Source organism: Coenobita brevimanus, chromosome 90 (genome assembly GCF_032717465.1).
Source record: "Coenobita brevimanus isolate Jiangsu-jjx chromosome 90, ASM3271746v2, whole genome shotgun sequence".
NCBI classification, from domain to species: Eukaryota; Metazoa; Arthropoda; class Malacostraca; order Decapoda; family Coenobitidae; genus Coenobita; species Coenobita brevimanus.
This window is the reverse complement of record NC_137043.1, coordinates 9,738,309-9,764,447: the sequence shown is the minus strand read 5'-3', so window position 1 is coordinate 9,764,447 and position 26,139 is coordinate 9,738,309.

Sequence of the window (26,139 nt, the reverse complement as noted above, 5' to 3'; positions counted from 1 at the left end):
GGTACAGAAAATTGACCCATGCATTAAACTGTTACATATAAAGCTGATATGCTTGTTCTCGCCCATTTACAACGTTACTCATTTGAATAAGCTGTGATATTATGAATCATCCCCCTGACATTGCCTGGACTGCTTGTAGTAGTATTCGGCATTCCGGAAAAGGTAATTATTATTATTATTTTTTTTCCAGTTCATTAACTTTTTCTAAACCCCCCCCCCTCTCTCTCTCTCTCTCTCTCTCTCTCTGGTACATTCATCGATTCATTGCCAGCCTCTCCCTGTTCATATCACCACACACTCCCCTCTTCCTCAGTCACTAGTAAATCACACACGCTGCCTCCACCAACATATATCATTTATCACATCCACTTGATTACACAGCGTCTTGCATATACCCTGCCTACATTTGCCTTGCAGCCCACCTACTAACAGACAAACGGTTTTAATAAACTTAGATTTGGGGGGCAGGAAGGACTGGATATAGCCCTCAATATTCCCTTCACTCCATTTTATTTATTTATTTATTTATTTATTTTTATTGTATACAAACCCCCCCCGTGGGCAGCCACCTTGTCGTGGTGGGGGGGCTTGCGTGCCCCTGTGATCCCACAAGCCTGCCCGTGGATGTAACGACATCTGGCAGGGTCTCCCATGCGGGTAGGGTTGTGGGTGAGGGGTCTGACTAAGCGCTGCCCGAAACGTAGGTTACCCGTATGGGTCATCGGTACCGCCCTCCAGAGGGATCACCTCGGTGCTGTCCTTAGTTGGTTGGTTGGGTGTCTGGGCTGGGGGGTGTTGGGGAAGGGGGTCTTTGCACTGGTGGGAGCAAACTTTCGTAGCACGGGGTGTCCTTTTTGGGACACCCTCTGGGGACGAGGTACCCCACTCCCATCAGACCGCTCTCGGTCCCCTCACTCCCTGGTAGGCGGTTTCCCTTGGCTCCTGGTGCCAATTCATATTTACTAAAGTATATATGGATACATTAAACAATTTCTTAACCACTCGTGTGGTCGGTGACCAGCCACACGAGTCGGCATCAAGTGGTCACTCTCTGGCCGACGACCCTGTACCCTCCAGGTCGTCTGCCAAAACTGTGAGTTCAAATGTTCCCTGCATCGAGTTTTTACCTGGTGTCTTTGTGAAACACTCCTACACAAAATATATAGTCCTCAAAATGGATGATGGTACTTCCTTCTGGAACCTGAACTGTTTTAAGATTCACAGTGGTCTAGTTACAGAATGTGGATTTACGCCCAAGGTCTCTTTGCAGGGTGATGGTTCTCTATTGCTAGAAGCCAAGAATGAAGAGGAGAGTTCACGCATCCAGTCCCTAACTATCGTCGCTGATTACCCTGTATCTGCCTCTCGTCACTTGGTCCTAAATCAGTCCCAAGGGGTTGTGTATTCTCGTGACTTGGTCTCATATTCTGATTCTTCCCTCTTAGAGAGGCTGGCTCCTCAGGGTGTTGTAGGAATACAGAGAATTATGAAGAAGGTTGATGGGGTTTTAACCCCCACGCCCACTCTTATCTTGACATTTGATTGTCTTACTTTGCCAGAGGTCATCACCGCTGCATGGTGGAAGCTTAAGGTTAAACCTTATGTTCCCCAACCTAGAAGATGCTATTATTGTCAAAGGTTTGGTCATGTCCGCCGTTCTTGCAGGCGGGAAGCATCTGGCCTTCCTGAGGTCTGTGGAAATTGTGGAGGAATTTCTCATGGTATAGATGATTGTTCTCAACCCTCTAAATGTTTGAACCGTGGAGGAGCACATGCAGCCTCCTCAAGGGATTGCGAAGTATACAAATATGAATACGAGATCATTTCTGTCCGAACGAAGGAGAAAATTTCCTATTCTGAGGCAAAGGCCAGGGTAAGGGAGCGGTTCATTTGCCCTGGGGTTACCTTTGCTGCTGCGTTGTCTCGCCATAAAGCTACCTGGCAGGTGCCCCTGCCATCACACAATGCCCCATCAAATTCTCGGGGTTCTACTTCCCGGCCTTCTCGCCCGGGGGGTTCCACTGATGGAGTGCAGCCTGGAAGCAGCTGTGCTTCCTCCAGGGAGGTGCCTCCTGTCTCTGGGGGTGTCCCCTCTGCGGTGGTTCTTCCAGCGTCCGGGAGTGCCTCCCCCATCCCAGTTCCTCTGGTTCCTCCTGTGACAAACACCCGTGTCGATGCTACACTTTTCTTTGACACATCCAAAACTCCTAATGTCCTTCCTGTGCATCCTTGTCCTGACATATCCAAAAAAAACAGCGTTTCTCATACTTCTGTATCAGCTGCTACTTCCGTACTGACTGCTGCTCCTGTACCATCTGCCCGCTCTGCTACTGTTGCTAACTCTTCTTTATAGTGTGGCACTATAGTTTCTAATGCTTTAAGTTCTGGTGCAGAGATGGAGGTTGCATCTGCCAGCCTCAAACGAGTGAGGAGTGAGGAGTTTTTGGGTGACTCCCCTCCTTCTAAGGTTCAAAGTTCTGTACCACATGAGGATTCTGAGGGGGTTCTTCGCTCGACAACCCAGCCAGTGGTGGCGTCTAAGTCTGTGGGTGTTCATGATGGCCCCTTCTAGGATTCCCTTCCCTGCCTCTTCCTCAGGTGTGGTGGGGCCTGGGTCTTTAGATACTCATAGAACTCAGTCGCTTGCTCCCTCTGATCCGTCACCCAGCGGCCAACCTTTGGATGATTTGGTTGGGGGGGGTTCGGTTGGCCCTGAGGTGCCAGCTGAACCCTCACATGGGTATGCGGACGGGGCACGTGGATCTTCCAAGAAGGTCTCTGTGCTTCGGACTCATTTTGGCGATGGGCGGGACATGTCTTGGGGTAAGGGTACTTCCACCCATGGAAACTCTAAATCTTCATTGCCTTCTCGGTTCGTGAGGCAGAGCTCCACGCCTAGGAAGAAGGGCTTTCACTCCCTTCCCAACGAGGTTGCTACATAGCTTTCTAAGTTCATAATATTTAATACTAATCACTATGGCTCAATCGGTACCAATCTGTCTTCAGTGGAACTGTAGAGGTGCCATGGCAAATTGGGAGGAATTGCAGTTATTAGTCTCTGCTCTGAACCCACTATGTGTGTATCTTCAGAAGACAATGGTGGGGGACAGACAGCTCCCTTCCAATAGGGGTTATGAGGCCTTCCATGCATATCCTCCTGGTGGTCATAGCGGTGGATGTGCAATTTTGTGCCGTTCTGATGTCCCCTTTATTTCCTTTGAGATTCAGTCGCCCTTTCAAGTTCTAGCTGTACAGATGCACGTTGGGAGGTGCTATACCATCTGTTGTCTGTACCTTCCACCTTCCGTTCCTGTTATACGTGCTGATCTAGAAACCCTTATCAGCCAACTTCCACCCCCTTTCGTACTCCTTGGTGACCTTAATGGCCGCCATCCTTTGTGGGGTGACTCACTTTCAAATCCCCGGGGTGATCTTCTTGCCTCTTTGGTTGGGGATTTAGATTTGGTTGTCCTAAATGATGGAAGGCCGACCCATTTTCATGTTCAGACTGGCACGTATTCTGTCATTGACCTTACCATCTCCTCCTCTAACTGTGCCCTTGATTTTTCTTGGGAGGTTTTGGATGATCTATATGGTAGTGACCATTATCCTGTAGTGGTCCAGCCTACTCACTCTGTTCCTGTAGCCCGTCTGCCACGCTGGTGTCTGGACAGGGCTGATTGGTCTCTCTTTGAGGAACTATGTGTATTTGCCAACAGGCTTACTGATTTTTCAACTACCGATGATGCCGAATGTTATTTTACTAAGACCATTTTCTCAGCAGGGGTTCATTCTATCCCGCGGACTTCTGGTGTTTTTTCCCAGAGACCTGTGCCATGGTGGAACGATGACTGCTCCATAGCAAAGGGAACTTACAAAGCAGCTGCTCGTCGGTATTTTGCCAATCGTAATGTTGTTTTTCTAAAAATACGGCATCGCAAAGCACGTGCTCACTATAGATGGGTCATGAAGAATGCTCACCGTAACTCGTGGAGGTCGTATGTTTCTACAATTACATCTTCAACTTCAATGTCTGTGGTGTGGAAAAAGGTGCGCAAGATTTCTGGTAGGTTCTCGCCCTCCTCCCCTCCGGTGTTGCGTCTTCACGGAGAACTTGTGTCTGCACCAGATGCAGTAGCCTCTGCCTTTGCAAATCAGTTTTATGCTGTCTCCACAAAGGATCCTTCTCAGCCATTTGCCACCTTTCGTAGGAATCAGGAGAGGCTGGGTCTTGACTTTCGCTTTCGTGGCGGAGAGCTGTATAATTTAGATTTCAGCCTTCGTGAGCTACGTGCTGCCCTTTCAGAGTGTCGTGACACTGCTCCTGGGCCTGACGATATTCCATACACTATGCTGCATCATCTTCTGACTGATTCACTTCAGTTTTTATTGGACCTTTTTAACAGGGTTTGGAGTGAGGGCTCTATTTCGAGAAGTTGGAAGTTGGGTTTTGTCCTCCCCTTTCCCAAGCCTGGTAAAGACCATTCCCGAGTCTCCAACTATCGCCCTATCACTTTAACATCATGTGTGTGCAAGCTGTTCGAAAAGATGGTCAATGTCAGGCTTATGTGGTTTCTGGAGAAGGGTTGCTTTCTCTCTCCATCGCAGAGTGGTTTCCGTAAATTACGGTGCACTTCAGACAACCTTATCAGGCTTGAGGCGTCAATCTCTGAAGCTTTTGGCTCCAAGCAACATCTTGTGACTGTGTTTTTTGACCTTGAGAAGGCTTATGACACTGCCTGGCACCATGGCATCCTCCAACAACTTCATGCCTTTGGTTTATGTGGTCGCCTGCCTGTGTTGCTTGGAGACTTCTTGACTGATTGTGTATTTCGGGTCCGTGTGGGGTTCTACCCTCTCTGCGCCACTGTGCCAGGAGGAAGGTGTGCCGCAGTTGAGTGTCCTAAGTGTTTCCCTGTTTGCAGTGGCCATTAATGGTATCATTGACACTGTGCCTGGTGGGGTATCCTCATCCCTTTATGTGGATGACTTAGCTATATGGTTTTCTGGCTCCCGCATGTCTGCTGTTGAGCAGCAGATGCAACTTACTTTGGACAACATTTCTGCCTGGGCCACTTCCAAGGGTTTTCGGTTTTCCCCTTCAAAGACTTGGCTATGCACTTCTGTAGGATGAGAGGGGTACACCCGGACCCTGATCTCCAGCTTTGTGGCAGGAGACTCCGTTGTGTGACAGAGACGAAATTCTTGGGCCTGACTTTTAATTGTCGTTTGACATGGATCTCATACTTGGCAAATCTTAAAACATCATGTATGAAGGCTCTCAATCTATTGAGGGTTCTGTCCCATACCTCTTGGGGTGCTGATCGAAGGACACTCTTGCATTTGTTTCAGGTATTTGTAACCTCTAAGCTGTCATATGGCTGTGAGGTATATTCCTCTGCCACAGAATCAAGACTAAAAACTCTAGATGCTCTCTATCATACTGGTCTTTGACTTGCAACTGGGGCTTTTCGGTCCTCTCCAATTCCCAGCTTATTGGTGGAAGCTGGTGTGCCTCCCTTAGATCTACTGCGTCAGTCTGTTGCAGTACGGTGCTGGCTCCAGATTCGTTGCCTTCCAGACTCACTTCTCTGTGAGGGTGTGACAAAACAGTTTGTCTTTTCTGTTATATTAGACACCCTCGCATGCCTCGTCCATTTGGTTATAGGGTTCAGGATATAATGGAGGGGTTTGGTTTGTCGGCAGTACTTGTCAGTCCTGTTCGGATCCCGAGGGTTGTGCCTTGGATATTCCCCAAGGTAACTTTCGGCAGGCCTATTGCATGTTCAAAGGATTTTGTCGCTCCTCAGTGTCTTTTAAGGTTATTTTTAGAACTTTCTTCTAGTCATGGTAGTTTTGTGCCTGTGTATACTGATGGCTCTAAATCCGCATCAGGTGTTGGTTTTGGAGTGGTATTTCCCAATTTTAGCCGTGGAGGTAGTCTTCCTTTGGTTGCCTCAGTTTTTACTGCGGAGTTGTCGGCCATCATTTTAGCCTTGAAGTTGGTGTTTGTTCATCTTGACAATTATTTTACTATTTTTAGCAACTCTCAAGGGGCGCTTTTGGCCCTGGACTCTTTTAACTCTTCCCATCCCTTAGTTTTAGCTATTTTGGAGTGGCTGTTCCTCATTCGTCGTCGGGGGAAGAGAGTGGATTTTTGCTGGGTTCTCGCACATGTTGGTGTGGTGGGCATTGAGGCTGCGGATGCATTGGCCAAGGCTGCGGCTACTCAACAGCCCCCAACAGAATATCCGCTTCCTGCATCTGATCTAACACCTTACTTGCGGGACAGAATGCATGTGTGTTGGCAGAGACGCTGGGATGGTGTTGCTCATAATAAGCTGAAAGAAGTCTTCCAGAGAGTGGTTGTGCCAAGGGTTCTCCCTTCCATGCCTCAGCGATTGGAGATAGCTCTTGCTAGGCTTCGCATTGGGCACTCTCGGCTTACACATGGGCTCCTGATGAGTGGCGAGACTCAACCGTACTGTGATGATTGCTTTGTTCCCCTTACTGTCCGTCACTTGCTGGTCGAGTGTCTAAGTTTGGGGGACCTGCGTCGGAGATTCCTCCATAGGCATACATGGGTAGATGGTGCCTACTGTCTCTCCTCGATGCTTGGGGGAACCCATAGCGTTTTTACTGATGTTTTTGGTTTTCTTCAGGAGGCGGGCCTCCTTCCACTTTTATAAGAAATTGTTTTCTCTTTTAACTATTCTTTTATTATTTTCAGTGTATTATTTCTAGAAAAAGTTATTAACTATGCACAGTTTATTTGCCATGTGTTTTAGCTTGTTGTCCGGCGGCATATGACCTTAGCAGTTGTGCCGCCAGTTTCTACCACAATCAATCAATGAATCAATCATTGTATACAAACGATTTTACTCGGCTTAAGAGGGAGCTGGAATTTGAAGGATTATTTATAACCTCGCTAACAATTACACTGCCAAATGTCACTCTGAATTTTTAAAAAACTCTTAAGGTCCCAAGAACAATCCAAACATAGGAGCACCCAGAATGCAACACCTGCGGATTGAAATCTCTTGAATAGCAAGTCATTTGATCTTGTCATATGACCCTGACTTTCAAATGATTAGCCACAGATTTGAATGACTACATCCTTTCCTGACCTTCAAGCCTTCCACCAATTCTGCTGTAAATCGAATCACAACTGAGTTATGCACCAAACCATTGACCTAAACCTGTCACCCTACTTTTGGAAAAAAAAATTTAAAAATCGTATATATCCATCCTTTTCTAACTCTTATTTCTTCAGAGAGAGTTTGAGCTGACCTTCCTTTGTGGCACTGATCTTGACATATTGTTCTCAGAGTCAAACAAGTTTAACCATGGCTTACCTTCATTTTTTTTCACCATGTTGGATCTACTGTACATTGAATCAAAGCTGCTTTAGTTATAGTGCTCCCCCCCCCTGCACACACACACACACACACACACACACACACACACACACACACACACACACACACACACACACACACACACACACACACACACACACACACACACACACACACACACACACACACACACACACACACACACACACACACACACACACACACACACACACACACACACACACACACACACACACACACACACACACACACACACACACACACACACACACACACACACACACACACACACACACACACACACACACACACACACACACACACACACACACACACACACACACACACACACACACACACACACACACACACACACACACACACACACACACACACACAAAGACAAAAACGCACCCACTGGTTTCCCTGTGCGGGTGTAATAATCTCATCGGAGTGAAGGAGATAATCATGTCACAAAATAGTCAGCTCGCCATCAGTCACTGATTAATCATACATAGTGCACTCTGCTTCCATCTCCATCCATCATACTCGTATGTCATCCGCTTGATCTGCACATCTCTCACACACTCAGGGTTATTCTTTCATACACTGCACATCTTTCCTCATTCGTATCATAATCCTTTCACCTTTCACTCTTATGCACTGCTCAGCCATTTATACTACCTCCATGTCCATCATTCAGTAATCAGTCACTCTGATTTACATATCAGTTTCACATAACCTTATCCATACTCTGATTCACTGCTCACCTCTTCTTAGTTTATCCCCCAGTCTATAAAAGGATAATACTGTTTTAGTGGTCTACTACCACCAGATTAAGCACTCTCCAATAACTTATCCACCTTTGCTATGCTACTTTTTTCCACACAAAGTTGCTTTTTTTTATTTTTATAACAAGGTCCAGGTTTTCACACTGCCTTTTAAACGAGATCTACGTTTTTCACAGTATGTCTTTTAACTAGGTCCAGTTGTTTACAAAATATTCCTTTTAATTGGCTCCAAGGTTATACAATTATGCCTTTTAACTAGGTCCAGGTTTTTACACAATTTACCCTTTTACTAGATACGGTTTTAACACAATACGACTTTTTAACAAGGTCCAGTTTTTCACTAATTATGCCTTTTAACAGGATGCAGTTATTTTATTTTTTGTTCTTTAGTAAATGGGGCACCTTTCCTTGTGTCACTTTTTGTGCACAATATGCCTAAAATTAATGCCCAGGTAAAACTTTTATTGCTGGACCACTTCTGCTTGTGCTACTCAGTGCACACTGTGGGTTTACGGGAAATATCGAGTTTAAACAATTCTGCAGCTATACCAGATTGCCTTGTCCTAGTTAATACAGATTGCAGGGTTACAAGTATAGTTAAACGCAGAGTTGTACATAGTGCTCTACCCTCTCCCATTCCTCATTCTGAACACAGCTTGTCTATGCTGAACACCAATAATCGGATTACCTTTGGCTGTGCTACTTTACACCCACACATAATAAGCCTATGATAGTGCAATAACTAAAGTGAAATATGTATCAGTGTCCTAGCTGGAAGTCAGACTCGGGCCCTGTACATCATACAGCGTGCCTATGAATTTCTCATTGTTCATCAATCATCATCATTGACTTGATTGCCACCTACAGTAAATGATGAAGTACGGTTAAGTATAAACACAAAACCTGAAATCTGTAAACGGTCAACAGCATGCCTGTAGCCAGTCTTTCATTTGACGAACTGGGCCACTCATATTATTGAATACTAAGTCGTGGTTGCATGAAATTCGATGAGTCTTAGTTATGAGACAGGGATGAGTCTCCCTGGTTACTAATCAGACTTACTCCACTCTGACTGCTCTTGGCCATCTACTAAGTTGACAAGGGGTTATAGATCTGTCACGTCAATATAAATTTACTACAGTGAAATGACCAGGACCATCATTTCCATTTCATGTATGCCTTCGAGATCTTGACTCCACCCCTAAAGCAACTTCATCCATTTATTGTTTCCGCGGTACTGAGGAGACCATACTGAGCTTGCGCAGTTTCCTTCTTGTTTCTTCTTTATTCTCAGCACTAATATTTTGGTGCGATTCCATCATTTCTTTTACCATTTCGCTGCAGACTTGGTGCAATTGTTTCCGGCGTAATGACCAGCAAAAATTTGGTTGAAAGTCTTTATATTTCAAGATTAATGCATTCACGTGAGGAGAGTCTTCTGTTCGTAAAATAGCTCATGAAGGCAACATCAAACCCATTCAGTTCGAAGGCTCTCGAGAACAGGGGTAAATGAAATCTTTTAAAGACATTTTTTGATTTATTCTGAATTTTTCCTGCTACCCTCAGACTGTTTTACTCAGCCTCGGGGAGAGGTTTTTCGAACGGTTATGAAAAGCCACTGCTTTTATTCATCCATTTCTGCGAGATATCTTTACCAAGAATAAACAACAAAAATACGTCATCGAATTCAGAGTTATAATGTGTACCTGAGAGAAAAGATTAAAACACTCATACATGAAGGAGAAAGTTTGTACATACCTGAGGAAGAAAGTTTATGAAATACATTCATGAGGGAGAATGTTTATAAATACATACTTGAGGGAGAGTGTTTATGAAATACATTCTTGAGGGAGAAAGTTTATAAATACATACTTGAAGGAGAAAGTTTATAAATACATACTTGAGGGAGAAAGTTTATAAATACATACTTGAGGGAGAAAGTTTATAAATACATACTTGAGGGAGAAAGTTTATAAATGCATACTTGAGGGAGAAAGTTTATAAATACATACTTGAGGGCAAAAGGTTGTCCCAGATATATATGGTTCTGTGCTTCTTGTTAAACTTCTGAGTGTGATGATGCAGTTTACATTTTACTGGTACTGTCACCAGGCAATTCTCAGTGAACTTAAGAGAGGCCGCCCGTACTGTACAAGGCAATGTAAGCCACATTTATACTCCTCCCGTGCGAATAGTCTCTCCTAAGCTGAATAACAACCTGTGAAAGTAACAGCAAGAAATAGATAAAAAGGACGTCATCGGAGTGAAGTGGTTAATCCTTTGTCTAATATGACATTCTTTTTGTCATGGTGTTGCTGGTAACAGACTACATGTATATGCTTAGATGAACTTGTCCTCGTTAACCCTCTTCAACAAGACACCTGCAAATGATTATATTCAGCGGAGGAATGATCTCTTGTACAGAATGCATTAATGAAAGCGGTATCTAATCCCTGCACACAAAAAATCTCTCTGTAATTGAATGAAATGATCTGAAGTTCGTAACAATAAAGTAAAAATACCTCATTGGAGTAGAGTAGTTGACACCTTTATTACGATGTTCTATAATAACAACCGATTTTATTAAGTTTGCGAGACTTTCCGAACTGGGGACGTGGGGGGAGGGGATAAATAATGCTGTCTGACCCCTTCACAAAAAAAAAAAAAAAAAAAAAAAAAAAAAATTCCATTAGAGTAATAACATCGTCCGAAGATAGCAGGACTACACCAACAGCATGCCAAATTAGGGAGGTTGAGAGTAAAATGAGGACACTATAGAACCTATGCAGAATAAAATCGTCTGGAGATTGAAGGAACGAAATGAAAAAAGACATCACTACAGAAAAGCATTACGACATGTCTGATGACGCGTTTATAATAGTGTTGTTGCCTTCAGATGGTTTAAACTTAGAGATTTATCGAGCTGGTACGATTAGACAGTCTTCATTATCCTGATCATTACGAGATATGATGCCTGAGTTCAGCAAAATCATCTGTAGGTACCGAAGATACGTCAGTGGAGAGATTTAACACTACAAAAGCAATCATGCTTGTTCTAGTTATTGTTGTAGTTCCATATTTATACTCTCTCTCTCTCTCTCTCTCTCTCTCTCTCTCTCTCTCTCTCTCTCTCTCTCTCATTTGACCTTCCAAACGACCTATACTCATTTTCCTAATAAGCTATCCTTAACCACTTCAACATGACCACTCATTCTAGCCATTTTCTTTTTCTCTCCACACACTTTTATCCCACTTCGGAGATTTTTTTTTTTTCAATCCGTAGAGTTCGATATGGCCTTCATTGTCCTTCCTTTCTAATTACATAAAAATGTTCATATTATGCACGCTAGCACCAGTCAGTTCTATATAACGTGGAACAGCGCTGTGAAATTCATTCGTTTATAAAGGCTCCGACAAGACTGCATGCATTGGCCTTGGTTACCTAATGGTGGCTCTTCACGCTCTCGATCTCTAGCAGCCCCTCTGTTCAGTCCCTTAACTCTGAGGTCACACTTTATCACCTCGTCCTAAGTTTTTTTCGGTCACACCTCTCGCAACTCCACCCCTAACGTTCAAACCTCTCGCCGTCGGCACTCAGTTGTCCATTAGCTTTTCCAAATACCCAGACCATCTAGGTCTACCCCTTCTGATGTTGTGGTGAGAAGGGACCTCTGTAGTGCAGGTGGTAATGGAGGATACACCTAATTCCTCCTGTTTGAACGGTCTCTCCCAAGTTGAATAAGACCGTATGAAATAGCAGACAAATTATCCATGTAATCACCTGGCGATTTTACTAAATGAGTGAGGACACTGAGTAGTTTAAGATTTAATGAAACACCAAACTTCTCCATCTCTAATGTCTCGTCTAAGCTAAATAAAATAAAAAATACGCCATTGGATTCAGTACGTTCACACCTTGACTGTTTTCTTCTTCAGGATAACTTATATTATTATTATTATTATTATTATTATATCCTTGCCACCTCAATATCATTTCATTCTTCTTTGGAAAGACTTGTCAAACTGGAGGAGACATAAGGTTTTGTTCAAACGCCTTGCCACGAGAGATCATTCCTTATCTGAGTAAAACCGTCTAGAGATTGCAAGAATTATTAATAAATCTGTTAAAACCTCAACACGATAACGTCTTGCACTTGTTTTTTTTTTATCTAGATGATTTCATGCAGCTTCCGACATAGTCATCAAATTATATCACTTTTATTCTTCACTGGTCGATTTTATTCAGTTTCTGATAGAATTCATAACCCCCTTCATTGCGAGACGTTTCTCCTACACTGAGTAAAATAATATAAGAAAGAGGAGGTTTACTGCCAGTCGTCTGCCCCAGGGTCGTTAAGGCAGACAATCAACTTTTACCAAATGAAAGACTTCCCCAGCAGTACGACACGCAACAATGACATTTACATTCACGTCAGGGACTGCACTGCTGGTGATCACGGACGTGGGGGAAACGGACTTTGTACAAGTCTGACTAATCCTGGAATCGCACTTTTTTTTTTTTTTATCTGCAATGTCTCAGGCTTGATGTACTAATCCCTACACAATTAGCCTTCCTAAAACTGTAAGAATGTACCGAGAATAAACTTCAGCAAGAAGGAACACTAAGGGAGTGCAACACCCGCGTCATTCAACTAGTCTAAAGATCAAATATTTGACCTTGCTCTGTGACCTTGACATTCGACAGCTTATGTTCAAAATCAAATTACCTCATTCTTCTTAACCCTTACCCCTTTCACTACGTTTGATTCATGATCTATTTTTGTACTGACTGGTCAGTGACCTTGGCCTATGACTGATTGATTTCAAAATCCAGTCTCTTTATCCTTGTCTTTGCTGGAACCCTTCCACAAGGTTTAGTCTACATCGGAAAAATACTGCTTAAGTTTCCCGTGTCCTCTGAACTTGACTTTCGTCCTATTACTTAAAAAAAATTCTTTGGCTGACCTTCAGCTATTTCACCAAAGTTGGTTGAAATCGGTTCACATGTACTAGATGTATTTTGTTAATATACCCAAGCTTCTGTCGAAATCTGACCCAGCCCTGTGACCTAGACTGTTGACTGATTCTTTTCAGAACTGAATCATTTCATTCTAGCTTTACCCTCGGTTCTGCCCCGATATTTGAGCTTTAATTAATAAAAACTGTTGGTTAGTTTTGCTACGCCAGTACTTGAGCTAGCCCTGTGACCTTGACTTTTGACTAGTTATTCTGGAATACAAAAGTTTACTTAATACCTATCTCTGAACCCTAACACAAAGTTTGGTTATATTTGGATAAAAACTGAATTATTTTTCACACACACACACACACACACACACACACACACACACACACACACACACACACAAAGCCGTGCAGTGGTAACGTTCCCGCTTGCCAACTGGTGGACGGGAGTTCGTGCCTCGCTCAGGTTGCGAAAAGTTTCACTGACGAAGTGGGTGGTTAGTCCCCCTTGAGCAAGGGGACGGGTGTGTGCGTGTGTGAAGGTCACAGCCTTGCCCTTAGATCGGACTATATGAGCTCTCAGCTCCCTTCCGGGAGGGTAAAATCTGACCATCACGACCATCAAGCGATCCTGACCGACCCGGTGAATTACAAAGCCGATGAGAACACAACACAAACTTGCGCTTCGGAAGCGCGGGTGAAAAAAGGCATCATAGTATTGATGATTGTTGAACCTGGCTATGCATTTTGTTTCGTATTCTTGCTGCCTCCAGATGCTTTTATGCTGCCTAGAGGAGAGTTTTGTAACTAGAAATGCTGGATGCAGCCTTCATTAACCTTTCACTATTTTTTTTTTTTTTTTACACTAACGGCCCAGCTTTTTGTACTTTTGTAGCTTATTTCACAAAGCTCGAAGGAAGACAATGCTTTAGCTCTACATTCCTTCATAGCACTTCTTCGTGACCAGCATCATATTCTACCGTTAATCTAGTGTTACATTTCAGCACTGAGGACGGAGAGATGGCAGTTTTAGGCCAAGTTAGACACAAAGAGTATAGTCATCCGCCTGAAGTTGATATGCTATTTCTTCAGCCTTTTCATCCTAGTCCTAGAGTTCATTTTTTGGCCGGTCAGACTGCTACATTCAGTTTGTTTTCTCTTACCCTAAGCAACCAGGTAGTTCTTTGGGGGACCTGTGTTTAAAACGGCCAATGGAGACAATAATGTAGGGGAAAATTGGAATTTAGAAAATAAAGATAGTTTACCACAGACCCTCGTGTAGTCGATGTTAATGTAAATCATCTTCGTCCTTAAAGCGCGTCGTGTTCTGGGGGAAGATTGGGACTTGGTATCGGTATACTTTGTTTGCCTTAAAGACCCTCGTGTTGTCGATGGACATATATTCCTAGTAAACTTCTTCAGAGTCATCATGTTCCTGTCTTTCCTCTAATGCACATCTCTCTCTCTCTCTCTCTCTCTCTCTCTCTCTCTCTCTCTCTCTCTCTCTCTCTCTCTCTCTCTAAAGTAATTAATTATTTACTATATCTGTTACTTAGTACAGTGTGGATGCTGTTACAACATACAGGACTTAAAGTGGGTTGTTTTAGAGACTATTAAAGCTATATCAGATTTATTTCTTTTTTCCTTTATGCAAGGAACAGGGAGCTAAAGGCCAGGTGCCGGCAAACTGCTCCCTAAAAAAGACAACAGAACCAAATTCAAGATCGATTAATTTCGAGATGCCTTGACACACAGCGTTTGAGAGTCTGGAGATTGTAGGCAGTAGGAAAAACAGATAGAGGGGGACGGTTCCAGAGTTGACCTGTTGCATACATGATGGACTAGGAGTAGTGGTTAACTCTTGCATTAGAGAGTTGGACAGAAAAGGGATGAGCGTTTTTTTTTTTTTTTATGCGAAGAAGAAGAGACCAAAGGCCATGAGCCTGCAATAACAGTTCCCTCCAAGAGAAAATCAAAATACAAGAGAGAGCCAAATTCAAGATCCATTCATTTCGAGATGCCTGGACACACTGCGTTTGAAAGACTGGAGATCATAGGCAGCAGGAAATACAAACAGAGGGAGACAGTTCCAGAGTTGACCTGTTGCATAAATGAAAGACTGGGAGTAACGGTTAACTCTTGCATTAGAGAGTTGGACAGAAATGGGATGAGAGTTTGCTGCTAGACGGGTGCTACGCGCCTGTCGTAGAGGTGGAGGAATGCATGCAGACAGTTCAGAGGAGCAGTGACCATTAAAGTAGCGCTAGAAAGAGATAAAGAGGCAACAGTGCGGCGAAGAGACAGAGGTTGAAGGGAGTCAGTAAGAGGAGGAGAGTTAATGAGACGAAAAGCCTTTGACTCCACCCTATTGAGAAGAGCTGTATGTGGGGAGCCTCCCCACACATGAGAGTTGTACTCTACAAAGGGGCGAATAAAACCCATGTGTCAAGTCAACAACTGTGTAGGGGTAAAGAAGGTATGGAATCGGCTTAGCACACCCAAAGTCTTGGAAGCAGATTTTACAAGAAAGGTTATATGTTCTTTCCAAGATAAATCCGGAGAGAATGAAATCCCAAGTATGTTTGAAGATGATGCAGGATTAAGCTGGCTATTGTTAAAAATTAATGGGTACTCCTGTGGAAGATTTTGTCGGGTTAATAGATGTTAGAACTGAGTTTTGGATGCATTAAAAACAACAAGATTATTTTTACCCCAGTCAGATATATGAGCTAAGTCAGACATTAGGTGTGCCATAGCCTCAACCCTTGTTTGTTGAAGGAACTGCTGAGATGGATGCTGCGGGAACCCAATGGAAAGGTGAAGGGTGGAGTCATCAGCGTATGAGTGGATAGAGTTAGATGTACAGCTTGGAAGGTCATTGATGAATAAAAGGAAGACAGCTGGTGATAGAACAGAGCCGTGAGGAACACCACTGTTGATAACTCTAGGAGAAGAACGGTGGCTGTCTACAACAGCTATAGAAAGACCAGAAAGGAAACTAGAGATGAAGGCACAGATAGAAGGATAAAAACCATATGAAGGTAGTTTGGAAATTAAAGATTTACGCCAAACTCGATCGAAAGCCTTTGAGATATCAAGTGTAATGGTAAAGCTTTCGCCAAAGTCCCGAAAGGAGGATGACCAGGAGCCTGAAAGTTAGGTGAGATCACCAGTGGAGCATCCCTGGCGGAACCCATACTGACGATCAAAGAGAAGGTTGTGATAGGAAAGATGCTTTAAAATATTTTGTTAAGAATAGATTCGAAAACTTTTGAAATACAGGATGGTAAAGCAATGGGGCTATAGTTACAGGGCTGGGAATAGTCACCCTTTTTTGAGGACTGGCTGAATGAGGACAAACTTCCAGCAAGAAGGAAGGAACAAGTTGATAGACAAAGGCGAAAGAGTTTACTTAGGCAGGGTGTAAGCACCGAAGCACAGTTCCTGAGGACAAGAGGAGGGACCCCATCAGGCCCATATGCCTTGTTAGTACTGAACCCAGTGATGGCAGAAAATACTTCAGTTGAAGAAACTTTAATGTCAGCCGTAAAGAAGTCAGAAGGGGGAAGAGAAGGAGCGACAACTCCGTAATCGTCTACGGTGGAAATGGAGGAGAAAGTCTGAGTGAAGAATTCTGGTTTCTCAGTAGAAGAAATGGCTACAGAGCCATCAGAGTGGAAAAGAGGAGGGAAGCATGATGAGGTAAATTTATTAGAAAGGTTTCTGGCAAGGTGCCAGAAGGAGCGAGAAGAATTCGAGGTGGAGAGTTCAAAGCATTTATTACGGATCCACAATACACATTTCGTTGGAGAGCTTACGGAAAAATAATGGTCGTTACTTACATTACATATCAAAATTTGCACCATATTGCTGAAACAAAGACGAGAATCGTCAAGCTGAACACTAAACCTGGTGCTACTACTGAACTACGTACTGCACTGGAAAACTTATGGAAATACAATAAGTATTACATCAGTAGAATCTCTAAAATTTGATCATCATATTGTTGTAAATTGCCATAAAGCGACACATTTATTTAAAAACTGGATTATCTCCTGAATTATTAAAGCTGCGGAAGAGCTAGGAGCATCGTTGGAAGGTTAAGTGAAAACGATACCAAGTTTTATCACTTAAACATACTCCATACTGCCAATTATGGACTCCCTTGATTTCATTATTGCCTACGTTCCAGTTTTGGTCGTGTTGTTACAGCTATTTATCTTACCAGAGTCAAGATCTAAGCTTAATTATTGTGCTCCTATGTTGATATAAATGAACAAAAATAACACATAAACAGATAGGCAGACAAACAAATACATACATATATAGAGAGATACGAGAGTCTATGTAGATAAAGATGGACGTAAATTTATAGAAAGATTGTGGCTAACATTTAGCAGAACCCACAGCGCGATTTCAACAATGAAACTATGTTTATTTAATCCCTCTTTCCTATCGGAAAGTATTCGTTTTCCAGTTATAACACCCCTTACCCCAGGGTGGTGGTGGTGGTGGGAAAATGAGTGATTTGCAGTTTGAACCTACATAAAATTATAAGGAATACCATAAAAATACCAGAAAAATCAGGTTTCACTGCTGTAACAATAAGTTTTCTGTCATTTATGACAGGATGTTTTAGGCATTAACCTACCAAGATCCCAGTCAACCTAACCTTGACCTATGCAGCCAAAGGAGACATCTTACTCTACGCATCTATGCAAGCCCAACTGGGGAGTTTTGTCTTCACAGACCTCTCTACCTTAACTTTCATACGTGACACTGTAAATTTGTCTCCATTTGCTAATAAAACCTCCTCCTTGTCTTGGAGAGGGCTCCAGTAACTCACACAACTCGTCAGCCATGACTGCACTGATTTCAAGTCCTCGCTGTTTATTGTCGTGAGAGTTAGAGCCCTCTGATTAGTTGTAATCTCAAAAGTCGAGCGCTGATTGGTTCTGTCGAGTTCTAAGCAAGGCCGCTTGTGGGACAGAGGGTGAGAGACAGCAGGAGCAGAAAGCACACGTAATTATCACATTAAATGACAATTCCATTATTATCCATTTACGACTGAAGTGTTATGGAAGAACAGTGTTTCGAAATGTTGCGATATAAATATACAGCATTTCAAAATCCTAGCAATCAGTGTGGCTTCTGCTAAATATTATCCATTTTTTTTTAATCACTCTTTCTTCCCCATCGCTTTATCCTCCGTTCCCTCTCTGATCTTCAGTGTTTCTTCTTTTCGCCATTCTCCTCTTCCTCCCTCTCGGCAACTTCCTTTCTGCCTCACCCTTCCGCTCAATAATCGTTCTCTTTTCCTCCTCCTGCTCTTTTCCCCTTGCCTGCTCCCTCTCGCTCATTACTTGCTCCCCACGCACTTGAAATGACCGGACACAAAACGCAAGAAATTGCTGCATGTTTTTTTACAGCCAAAATAGCCGGCGTTTCCTCCCCCTACCATGAACTGCGACCCAGGCTACCATGGTCTTCGACACACTACCCTCAGCTAACCTAGCAGACTCGCTTTCTTGACAAACTACCATAATTTGAATCCCTGCTACCATTAGAATGGCATTTACTTCTTCTATCCTACGCTTAATTCAAGACGCCATGACCTCTCCCCCTTGTTTATTGATATTTTCCTCAAACTACCATGTTTCATTGTCCATCCTTTTACTACCATGAATTGCGACCCCTGTTACTATGACTTACTTCTCTTTCTCTTGGCACACTACCATAACTTGGATGACGGCCACCATGAGATATTGACATTCTTACCGGCTACCATGATTTGCTTTTATTTATTGTTTTTTTTCCTTGACTAGCGTTTTGCTTTGACATTCTACCATGACACTACTCCTGTCTTAAGTACATCCGATAACCACTAAACATTTTTTTTTTTTTCAAATTATCATGTTCCTTCTACTCTCAGTTATGATGAACTGCTGTCCTTGCTACCATGAGCTATCTCACTGTCTGTTAACACTGTGTCATGACTTGAATTCCTATTTACCATTAAAGTTTAACATTTTCTTAAACACCCAACAGCTTTTATTACCGGCCATTTTCCCATTCTTACTTTTGTTAACTATCTTCTCAGCCACCATGAACAGCAATGCTCGTTACCTTGACCTACCATAATCTTTCTTTCAACACATTAACATAATTTAGTTTCCAAATAGCATGAGAGATTAGCACTTTTTCAACTGTCATACCATTTTACAACCAACCATGAATCCTTTCGTCCCCATTACTGGCATTCTTATTTACTGCCATGCTATCTACACATGGTACCTTCAGTCTTTTCTTCCTTTATACTCACAGCTTTTCTCGACCACCAAGCAGTTTTTACAATCTCCTGTTGTTCTTCTCTCTCCCTTAAGTACTATGAAATACTTCCCACTACCGTGATCTACCACACATTATTGCACACTACTAAAACTTCACTCTTAACTTTCATCAAAAGGGATCAAAAGTTTCTTCAAATACCATGGCACTTTCAGAAGATACCAATACTTTCATCTACTATCTGTTTATATACTCATCTACCACGCCAACTTCACAAGGTACTATATTCCTTCTTCCATTCTCCAGTTCAGTAATATGCACCTGATCTACTATGAGCTACCACCTTCTGCTTTAATAGGCTACATGATTTGCTTATCCTAATACCATGGCCTGGCATCCCCCTTACTTGCGAAGCTACTGTGAAGAATTCTTTCTTGTTGACTGACATTTTCTTCAACTACCATGAAGTTTTAACTAAGTACCATGGACCTTGCTTCCTCTTCACTACCTTTACCTTCTGCTTCCATCTCTCTCTCTCTCTCTCTCTCTCTCTCTCTCTCTCTCTCTCTCTCTCTCTCTCTCTCTCTCTCTCTCTCTCTCTGTTGTCTGTCTGTCTGTCTCTCTTTCTCTCACTCTCTCTCTCTCCCTCATCCTGGCTAATTGTGAGTAATGGCTCCAGTTCAGGCAAGATCGATGGGCAATTAAAGTCTAAATATTGTTCTGCCCTTTTTCCCCAGCCTCATATGTTGCCCTCTCCACTACACTGAGGTGCTGGAGAGGTACGCCTTCGCGTGGTGGCACCGATATTACAGGGCGGATCAGTGTACTCATATAAACCTCCCTACCTCACTCCCTCTCTCTCAAATGAAGGAAGGCAGGCTGCTGGAAAGGGCGATTTCAGTCTGAAGTCCACCAGGCTCACGCCCAGATGAACTTGGGTCCACAGCAACAAACACTACGATGGCATCTAACATTGATCATTCTGGCTGCAACCACACGATTTTATTTACCTGGAAATATCGCTAGTAATAAAGAGGGTAATGAAGGCTTCTGGAGTTCCACTGCACCTGCACCCCGGAGGAAGAGTGGCAGCCGGAGTCTATCCTTCCTCATACTGGGCAAGTACGTTTCACCAGGGTTTTCTGTATACGCTGCTTTAGTGCATGTCTGCATCTGCCATATTCTAGACAGCATACAAGGGTACGTGACGCTTCTTGCTTTGTAATTAAATCTGTACATCACACATTTGCTGTCTTGTGTGTGTTATCTAAATCGTTTTAATATCGACTTCACCAAGAAAACAATATACTAAAGAATCTGGAGGTGTCATGTGCAGAATAATTCGCAAAGGAAGAAGTGTTACGAAGTCTCAAAAGCCACTAGAAATATGATCTAATTATATTATCGGAAAAAGTCATGAGGGTGCTACCATAGCATATCACATACAAGGCCTTACCACCTGAAATCAGTTTAACCCTTTCAAATTTGGGACGCAGATATCCATTCTGTTTACCATTTGTGCAATACGCGCTGTTTTATTTTCCCGGGATGATCAGCCGCCCATTGCTTTCATTTTTTAAAACTGTTAACTAACTTCACCTATCCTAACCTAGCCTACCCTATTACATTAACCTATGTGACTAACAAGCTAACCTCATTCCAAGAAAACCTGGCCTAACCTAGATTCCCCTGGGTAAGAAAAAGTGCAAAATGGTACATAGAACGGAAATCAGTGGTGGGGATACCTTTTAGTATCTTACCTCATCTCACGCCAGACGATTACCTTCATCTGACGTGAGCATAGGAGCCTGGAAGTTTTAATACCGATATCACCGACACATTATATGATATGGACAAACTCAGGTACTCTATTGCAGATAATATCAGACCATTATATCCACCTGAGAGTGAGTCATAGGAACCACAGAGTTAATACTGTACGGATTTTACTCAAACTTGGTCCAGAGAATTTTCAACAGAATAAGAAAATGTTTTGGAAGGAGGTGAAAAGGGTGCGAAAGGGAGAGTCTGGGAAGGAAGAACGAGTAAAAGCAGAGGATGGAAGGATGTTAATTGAGATGGATGCAGTAAGGAAGAGATGGGCAGAGTATTTTGAAAGATTGTTAAATGTAGAGGAGGAAAACGTGGCTGAGATTGTGGCAGATAGAAGGGTGCAAGGAATAAATGTGTTGGGAGAGTTGAATGATTCTTTGATCACGAAGGAGGAAGTGGAAAAGGCAGTGAGGGAGATGAAAACAGGGAAAGCTGCAGGTGTGGATGGGTGTGCTGTGGAATGCCTGAAGGGTGGTGGAGTGACTATTATTGACTGGTTAGTAAGATTATTGAATGTGTGCTTTGAGAAAGGTATGGTGCCAATTGACTGGGCAAGTGCTTGTGTGGTCCCGTTGTATAAAGGCAAGGGTGATAAGTATGAATGTACTAGCTTTAGGGGTATAAGTCTGTTGAGTGTTGTAGGTAAAGTGTATGGTAGAGTGTTAATTATGAGAGTTAGAGAGGGTACAGAGGGAGTGATTAGTGATGAGCAGTGTGGCTTTAGGAGAGGGAGGGGATGCGTTGATCAGGTGTTTGCTGTGAGACAAGTGTGTGAAAAGTATTTAGCGAAAGGCAAGGATGTGTTTTCGGCATTTATGGATTTAGAGAAAGCGTATGATAGAATTGATAGGGAGGCTTTGTGGACTGTTTTAAGATTGTATGGACTTGATGGTAGGTTACTAAAAGGGGTGAAAAGTTTTTATGTAAATAGTAGAGCGTGTGCAAGAGTGGGAAATGCTGTGAGTGATTGGTTTCCCGTGAGAGTGGGGCTGCGACAGGGATGTGTGATGTCGCCGTGGTTGTTTAATATTTACATGGATGGTGTTGTAAGGGAGGTGAATGCAAGAGTTTTAGGTGGTCTGAGTCTGGTAAATGTTGATGGAGGAGAGTGGAATCTGAAGCAACTGCTGTTTGCAGATGATACTGCATTGGTGACTGATTCAGAGGAGAAATTGAGACAGTTGGTAGAGGAGTTTGGAAGGGTGTGTGAAAGGAGGAAATTGAAAGTAAATGAGAATAAGAGTAAAGTGATGAAGTGTACGAGGTTGATAGATGGTAGGGGGATGAATATAGTTTTGAATGGTGAGTTGCTTGAGGAGGTAGATTGTTTTAAATATCTAGGGTCACATGTTGCTGTGGATGGAAGAATAGATGCAGAAGTGAAGTTTAGAATTAATGAAGTAGGAAAGGTGCTGGGAGGAATGAAAAAAGTGTTTAAATGTCGTTCGCTTAGAATGGATGTAAAAGAGAAGGCTGTATGAGGGTGTTGTGGTACCGACTGCATTATATGGGGCTGAAACATGGAATATGGGTGTAGCAGAGAGGAAAAGTTTGAATGTAATGGAGATGAGATGTCTGAGGAGTATGTGTGGAGTGACGCGTATGGATCAGTGCGAAATGATGAAGTGCGAAGGAGAACTGGAGTTGTTCGGGAGATGGCTGGTAGAGTTGAGCAGAGGGTGTTGCAATGGTTTGGGCATATGGAGAGAATGGATAATGAGCGATTGGTGAAAAAGATAACTAGATCTGATGTGAGAGGTGTAAGACTGAGAGGAAGACCACGAATAGGATGGATGGACAGTGTGAAGAGAGCGCTGGATGCGAGAGGGATGTCTGTTGAGCAAGGAAGAGTGGCTGTGCGTGACAGAAATAAATGGAGAGAAATTGTGAATGAATAAGTGATGACGCAGCCCTGAGGGGATATTCTCCCGCATTTGGTCTGATCAGCTAGTCAGGTCAGGTGCGGGTAAGGGGATGGGTCTGCTATGATGTGGCAGGGGTAAACCAGTTCTGCTGTCGGGCCCTGCTGTGGATGTCACTGCTTGCATTGCGCAGTTGACCCTTGTGCGGTGTGATGCGGTGAGGATCTGTCCGTTCTCCCCTTTGGGGCTAAGATGCGAATGAATGTGTTTGAATGGATGAGTAAATGGAGAGTGAGTCGTCCTGTCTCGGCTACCTCCCTTTCCTTGGGGGAAGCAGCCTAGGTATATAGATAGATAGATAGCAACTTATTTTACGTAAGTCAGTGGCAGACCAAGACAATGGCAGTCCATCCTTCCCATAGCACTTCTTCTCGACTGGTATCATATTCTGGTGTCAGTCTATCGTTAAAACTCAACATCCAAGGTGGAAAGATGGCAGTATTAGGCCAAACTGGAGTAAAAAGGCTAGTGTACAATTAACCTTCTTATGGTCAGAGTAAATTCACATTTATTTTCCAGCTATAACCAGTCGATAATATTCAGTTGAGAGTGAGTCATAGGAGCCCGGCGGTGTTAAATTCCCAGGCCAGCTAATGCTAAAGAATTACCATATGTTCAGCTCAGAGTGAGTCATAGGAGTTTGACGGTGTTAAATTCTCACCACGTCTTGGATTCGTTCTCAGAATTAATGTCACAGACCCACCGCGGCTCCACAATCAAGTAATTGGTGTATAATTGCTGATAGGGTTAATAGCTTGAAAACAGGCGGGTTTTCATAGGCCGCACATACCTTTGTTGCTGGAGAATGTTTAGTGTTTTGAGACTGTTAAAAACATATTAACCCTTTGATGCCCGGGACAGCTCTTCGTATTCTCTCCAAGCTGACGCCAGACGATTTTAGTCGGGTGCGTGTGAGTCATAGGAGCCTCAGTGAGCTAATACAGTTAACGTTTAACACTTCTATGCTGGGAACAACTCTGATATTGTATTCGGCTGTTAGTAAGCTATAAGAGCATGACTGGTAGTAATGTCACTATTAACTCTCATGGTTGGCATAATGTGAATTGTCTATCCAGTTCCAGGTAACGTCAGACTATTATAGTCAGCTGAGAGTCACAGGCGCCCGAGAGTGTTAATACTGTCAACAGTGGCAAGTTATCAGGTGTTACAGTATTTTGTTGTAGACCTTCTCACACCTGGGTTCATGAACTGAGCGAGGATGTAACGTTGTGTGTGTGTGTGTGTGTGTGTGTGTGTGTAGCACAGTACAAAATACTTCCGCAACATATTTATGCAGAGCACAACTCTAGGACGCAACAATGGCATACACAAGTGAAGAATGTATTGAATTAACGTAATGCACACTTCGCATAGCCAACATGCATATATCAGTGCCCAGTAAAACACACACACACACACACACACACACACACACACACACACACACACACACACACACACAGCTGAATGTGATTGTTTCGATAATGCATTACTTCACTGTGCCCCTCCATCCCTTTCCATAGGAGAGATATTTCATTGACTAAAGAAATAACAATAAATAATAATGTGCAATGCCCTAATTGTCAACCCCTGAGCCCTGATTCACTTGGGGACTTTTTAATGTATTTCTCGAAGGGGATGGGAGGGTAATCTTAACCATCTGGAGTTGCAATTCCTAAATCTTTTTCCCTGAGCAAACTTTACTGAAAAATCATTCGTCTGCCGACCTTTTAGCAGAGATTGCACATGGAGGCAGTGCAAGACATTCCTTGGAATTTATGAGAGATTAATATGCTTTAGATGCAATGGAGTAAAGCTTGAAGGATTTAGGTTAAGAACTGACTGCTCTTTTGGTATCAGCACCTTGTTCATCAAGTGCTTCTGAAATTCACGCTTATATAATTATCCCCTTGAGTCATAGTTTTCAAAAATACTGAACATCACATCGAGGCAGTGTGTAAGCTGTTTCACGTTCAAGATATCGTCTGCTGTGTGTTTACTAATACCCGGGCTGGTACCAAAAATGTAATTTGAAACATTAGCCTGTACATGAATTGGCGCGACTTGAATGTATATTTGTATGCATATACAGTGTTGTTATAGCTGAGTTCTTGAGTTTTTATTCTCATATCCAACATGCTTCTTGAAACGACGGTCCTCTGTTTTCTTCCTTTTGGTTTTTATTTTTTTGGTTTTTATTTTCTGGCCTATCAACCATTGGGGCCAAAGCCCCTGGTCATTAAGGCCATATATGTATATATATACGTATACACATATACACATATATACATATATATACAAACATATATATATATATATATATATATATATATATATATATATATATATATATATATATATATATAATCATTTTTATTTTATTTGTTTTTTTGTATTTTTATTTATTTTCTTATTTTTTGACTTTACATTATTCATAAATACCTAATCTAAAGACCCTAAAACTAATCACCTAACAGACAAATCGCTAACCTATACAAAATCCTACAGAGACAAATAGCTAGACTTGCACTAATGGTAAAAATACCTGGACTAACAGAACATCATCGACTGCCGATATGTTATGCCATTCTTCATTACATACCTGCACTCATCGCCTGGTGACTGTCAGTCGAGGCACAACCTAATATAGGGGACATCAGTATATGAAAGGGAACCAGACGAGTCAGGAACATTTCCACATACGTCTGCTCTCGGCCCTAATTAGGACAACTTAATCAAGATGGTATACTATATTTACCTAATATGTCCAAAAAATGAAGAACCTCGCCCGACAGATCACCATCGACTGCAAGTGCCCAATACCTTTCTATATTGCACATTTGCACTCATCAACTGGTGACTGTCAGACGAGGAACGGGGTTTAATGTAGGGGACATCAATATTAGAAATAGATCAATGGGAGGAGGAACTATTTCAAATATGTCAACTAACCTTAATTAA